The sequence below is a fragment of the Triticum urartu genome, chromosome 3A (genome assembly GCF_056163025.1).
Source record: "Triticum urartu cultivar PI428250 chromosome 3A, HENAU_Tu73, whole genome shotgun sequence".
Classification (NCBI taxonomy): Eukaryota; Viridiplantae; Streptophyta; class Magnoliopsida; order Poales; family Poaceae; genus Triticum; species Triticum urartu.
The window spans coordinates 732,578,853-732,584,871 of record NC_141875.1 but is presented as its reverse complement, the minus strand read 5'-3'; the positions used below and the strand labels follow the sequence as shown (position 1 = coordinate 732,584,871).

Genomic DNA, 6,019 nt, shown 5'->3' with positions numbered 1-6,019 from the left:
TTCATCACTATTTATATCTTATCAAACTTGTGCTTTTATTTTATTATTTGTCAGGCATGCCTCCTTTTTACTATTTTTTTTCATGCATGTCCTCTCTTTCTTCTTCTTATATATAGGAGAATAGCGCAACATCTCATCTTTATCGGATCTCCTCTGGATTTTCTTTTTTATTTTTTTATAGCGGACATCCCATCTTTATTGTGTCCTTTTATTTCTCGTCATGCACGTCCTTATTTATTGGGTGTCTACCGGTATGAAAAAACCTGGATACTGCATTGTTGATTAACATTGCAGCCTAGATAGTATTTTTAAATTGTTAACAGGTAAAATAACACCATATTCAGATTTTACATATTTTGTTAATCAAATTCCATATATAACATGTGAAATTTCGAGTTATAGCTTAGAAGAATGAGTATTTAAAAAAACATTTGATATGTATTGCGGGTTTAATGTCAGAAACATTAGTGGATTTCTATAAAATAGCAAAACAGACTAAGAATACCTATTTCTTTTATTAGTAGGTATAGATTTGTACCTAGAGAACATTTACTCCATATCTCACACAATTATATCAAAGATCTGAGCATATCACTATCTATTTTTTTAAACAGTTCTATCTTTATGATGGTATCCATTTAAAAATGATTCCATTCTTAAGATGGCATCCATTCAACATCCATTTAGAAAATGGTTCTATTGACGGCTCCGCACAACCAGATTCCACAAAGCCATTTGGGAGAGGAGCCCTAGACAGCCGGGACAAATATCCACCAGGGAGGGGTGCGAAGAGAAGGCCACACCGGGTTACTGGCTGCTAGCGTGAAGTAGGAGAAGGCCATGCGTCAACGGGTGTGAGGAAAAGCCGAGATCGATCCTGCCGTCTCAAGGATCGTCGACGCATCTCCACGGTTGGCATTTGCCCGTTATCTATGATAGAGAGGGGTGACACGAGGAGAAGTGGAGCCCGTCGAGCGTGAGGAGAGGTGATGTTCGTCGACCATGAGTGGAGTTGAATCCGCGTTCGAGGGCCACGGGAGAGAGGGGACGCAGAGGAGAGGGCAACCGCTGTTGTGCCGCCATTGTAGCCGTTGTTAGCGAGACATAGGGATGGGCGATGAAATAAGAATGTTCTCATGGAGAAGAAACTGGTGAAGGACATTTCGGGGACAGTACCCTGCGAGTAAGATAAGCAGCAAGTGGTGGGACCTGGATCGAGATATCTCTGGCTGAACCGAACTATCCCAATAGCTGTAAAGAGTTCTAGAAAAAACAGCTGTAAAGACACCACATAATTTCCCAATAGCAATAAAAAAAAGAGAAAAACATGACGTCATGCCGTTGCAACGCTCGATCAAGCACCTGAGCTCCGAGAAGCGCGCTAGCTTAGTGCATATCTACTACCCGTATAAAATCATGAAGTACGTACATACAAAAGAACATCCTATTTGTCGATTGATTTTCGTACGGTCCAGATACGATCACTAACGCGTTTGGCCTAAAACACATGTCTAGCAACCGCTTCCGTTGCCGCACGCCTGCATTAATCAAAACATGAACCTCCACACCCTCTCGATGAGCCCACACACGCACATCCCCTCCCCGTCCCCGCGTGCACTGCTCCACCGAAGCCCGAGGCCTGTGCGATAACCCTATCAGTGCGAGCCACAGTGGGGAGAACCACGCTCGCTTGACCAGGTGTAATGGTGGTCGTTGAGGTAGATGTCATGGAGTTCCTCATTAGCGAGAAAATATGAATCCAGTCATAATCCGTCGGTTGAGCCACGAGTTATTCTTGTCGGCAACACTATGATCATGTTGAATTCGGTGCCTAGAAACCACGGGATGGACCAGGAAGAATGCTTGTCATGTAAATCTTCCCATCATCACCAGGGGGCCATAGACTCTAGTAAGCCACCAATGCTCCTTACCATTAGGGGGGAGGGGGGGGGGGGGTAACAAGAGTGGTGATATGGTGCAACCCTAAGCAAGAAGCCACCATGGATGATATCCGCAAAAAGGAAGAAGAATTGTTAAAGGACGCCAGTATTTTGCGATCAGTCATTGGGAAGGAGAGTGGATCGAACGAATCGGCCGCTAGGGGAGGCTGCTGTCAGCAAACGAACTACCCCTTCCTGATTGTTCGCCGGGGGGAGGGCCAGGGCAACTCCCATTGGCCCAAAGGCGTAGTTTATACTTTATAAAAAATACCATGCTACTTTACAAAAATGCCATGAAATATATTATTTTGCTTTATTTGCTCCACTGTACAAAAATCCATGATAAAAATTGCCATATCTTTATAAACAACAGATGCCATCAATAACCAAAAATGGCATCTCTTAATAATAAAAAATACCAGCTCTTTTTTTATAAAAAATACCATCTCTTAATAATAAAAATGTCATCTGTTAATACAAAATTGTCATCTCTTAATAATAAAAATGCCATCTCGTAATATAAAGATTTTCCATCATCACCGGGGGGCCATAGACCCCAGTGAGCCGCCAATGCTCCTCACCATTTGGGGGATAACAAGAGTAGTGATATGGTGCAACGCTAAGCAAGAACCCACCATGGATGATATCCGAAAGAAGGAAGAATAATTGTTAAAGGACGACAATATTTGGCGATCAGTCGTTGGGAAGGAGTGGATTGAACGAATCGATCGCTAGGAGAGGCTGCTCCCAGCGAACGAACCACAACTTCCTGATCGTTCACCAAGGGGAGGGCCAGGGCAACCCTCATTGGCCCGAAGGCCAAGTTTACTACTTTTATAAAAAAATGCCATGATTTATTTGTTTCATTTGCTCCACTATGAAAAAATCCATAAAAATTGCCATGATAAAAATTGCCATATCTTAAATGGATGTTAAATAGATACCATCTTAAAAATAGTACCATTTTTAAGTGGATGTTAAACAGATACCATCTTAAAGATAGAACCATTTTTAAATGGATATTATTGATACTATCTTAAAGATAGAACCGTTTAAAAAAATTGTGGACCATGATATGCTCAGATCTTTCTAATCTTAATTGAGTGAGATAGGGAGTAAATGTTCTCTAGCTACGAGACTATATATAAAGATATAATTAGGTAAGCTTCTGTACACCCAAACAGAGAGGAGAAGAACTCTATGTATAATCTTATGGATTGGAAAGCTATTCTGCTTTGCCTCATGGTGATTGTGTAGCTCGGAGATTCCATTTGTGTGGTACGAAATCGATCTCTCTTTCTCTATATATGTTTCCTTTTACGTGTCAGCCAGAGTAGAATAATGTTGTAAAATGAACTAGACGAAATTCTTTGGAATTTTCTCAATGTGGACTTAAATTAATTATGCGTGTTCTTCTCTTTAAGATGGCAAGGGGAGAGCAACACGGAATAAGAAAGGCAATAAATGCCAGCATCGGTCTGCACAATCACCATGAGGCAAAGAAGAATAGCTTTCCCTTCCATGAAAGTAGACACAAAGTTCTTCTCCTCTCTATTTGGGTGTAAAGAAGCTTACCTAATTATATCCTTATACATTGATTTGTAGCTAGAGAACATTTACTCCCTATCTCATTTAATTAGATCATGGTTAATAGTACAGTCAGCTGTTGGCTATATGGTGTTGTCACATCATCTATATAGCCAAGCTTATAGCCGGCAAGTACAATAGTCGCATGTAAATATGTACTATTTTTTTATACATGGCCCACCTCCCTCCCTCACAACATGCCTAGAAGCACGTGTTGCAGCCGGCTATTAATCAGTAGTACGCTTCCCTTCTCTCTCCTCCTCTCTCTCCCCCAACTCATCCAAAATATAATATTTAAAGGCTTACAGCCTGCCTACATCATCTTATTATACTTGCTCTTAACATCAGAAAGATCAAAGCATATCATTTTCCATAACTTTTTTTTAAAATAGTTCTATCTTTAAGATGGTATATCCATTTAAAAAATGGTTCTATCTTTAAGATGGCGTCCATTCAACATCCATTAAAAATGGTTCTATCTTGGAGATGTCATGCAGTTCACTTAACAACGAAAATGTTACCCGGCGATCGTCAGCTAGGAAGGATTTCGCAGCAACTCCCTCTCCACCATTGCACGGATCTTAGTGCAGGGTCGGCGCCATGCCAGATTTGAACTGGTTCATTGTGACGGTAAAACCCAACGAATGGTTTACTTTTCCAAATAACCCCGCCGACCCACTGACTAGTGGCGTAGTCTTGCACATGGAGAACCCTGATTTGAATCCCAGGACCCCCCCCCCCCCCCTATTTTCCCACCTTTTTCCAACCATGATGACGTTTTCTTCCCAAAATTAGCACGGCAGTTTATACTTTTTTCCCAATGGGGTCACCCTAGCCCTCCCCCCCGGCAAAACGATTGGGAAGGGTGATTCATTTGCTGGGAGTAGCCTCCTCTAGCGATCAATTCTTTCAATCCACCCTTCCTTACCAGCGACTGATCGTAAGATATTGGCATCCTTTAACAATTCTTCTTCCTTCCCGCGGCTGTCGCACATGGTGGCTTCTTACTTAAGGCTGCACCATATCAATTTTAAAAAAGGGCTGCACCGTATCACCACTCTTGTTACCCCCTATTGGCGCGGATCATTAGTGGCTCACTGGGGTCTATGGCCCCCAAGATGACGATGCGAAGATTTACACGATGAGCGTTCTTATAGGTCCAACCCCTAGTTTCTTGGCACCGACTTCAACATGATCATAGTGTTGCCGACAAGAATAACTCTTGGCTCAACGATGGATTATGAGCAGGTTCACATTTTCTTGGTAATGAGGAACTCCACGACATCTACATCCCACGAACACCATTACACTTGGTCAAGCGAGCGCGGTTCCCCCACAGTGGTTCACAGTGATAGGGTTCTCACACATGCCTTGGGCTTCGGTGGAGCGGGCATGCTGTGCGGGGATATATGCATGTGCGGGGTCATCGGGCGGGTGTGAAGGTTCATGTTTTGATTAATGCGGGCGTGCCACCATGGAGGCGGTTGCTAAACATGTGTTTTAGATTAAAAGCATTTAGTGAGCATATCTGGGCCGCACGAAAATCAATCAACGAATATGATGTTGTTTTGGATCTCTGCACTTTGTGATTTTAGGAGGGTTGTAGTAGATACGAGCATTGCAACGAGCGTTGGATTTTTTTTCTCTTTTTTCTGTTTGTTGTTGGGATTGTTTTGACGCTTAAGAACTTTATTCCTCAAATAATAGAAAGATCATGTACAATGAGAAGAGAAATAAAGTCTGGAGTTGAGCTATCCCAAAACTCAGACGATCTATTACTAAGTGAGTGTTTTGCTAAACAATGTGCTACACTGTTGGCTTCACGAAAACAGTGGGATCGCCACTTTTGCTAGGTCTGCCGCAAGAGCTTTACATTCAGAGAATGCAGCTGCATCCGGGCCTAAATAAACATCTTGAATTATTGATTCAACAGCGTTCTGGCTATCGGCTTCCACTACCACCGAATTGTACCCAATGTTTCCAGCCAAGTAAAGCCCATTACGAATCGTTGCCATCTCTGCCGATTCTGCACATATCACATGCGGTATAAACCGCACAGCCGCAGCAACAAACTCCGCATGATCCTCACGAGCTACTGCTCCTATAGCTCCAGTCATAGTCTCAGCACAGAATGAGGCATCTACATTCACTTTAACAATTCATCTGTTTGGTTTCTTCCACATGTGATCACGCTTCTGACTCGGTCGGTTTGGGGTAGCCGCACGGACAAAATTTGTTGCTACCACTTTGATAGATACTGCAGTACAATCCGGTGGCCTGATAGATTGTTTGTCCTTTAACGAACTGATGCCGCTGCCACTAGATGTACCAAGTTGCAACCGCAACTAGTTCTGCCATAGGGAGCTCGCCAATAGAAGATCGTTGCCTCATAAGAACACCCATGGTGATAGCACCAGAGCGGTCTTCCACAACTGCTTTGAGTATTTCCTCCTTTAACCCAAGTTGAGTCCAGATTTCCAATGCTCTATTGC

At 42.8% G+C, this 6,019-nt stretch overlaps 1 long non-coding RNA gene across 1 annotated transcript; it reads left to right on the top strand.

Annotated features, from left to right (window-relative positions):
• The first annotated feature begins 3,124 nt into the window (after positions 1-3,124).
• LOC147982371 (uncharacterized) lies at positions 3,125-3,553 on the top strand. Its single transcript, XR_015600045.1, has 2 exons — positions 3,125-3,218; positions 3,365-3,553. It is a non-coding gene; the product is annotated as an uncharacterized LOC147982371 (long non-coding RNA).
• Positions 3,554-6,019: the final 2,466 nt, after the last annotated feature.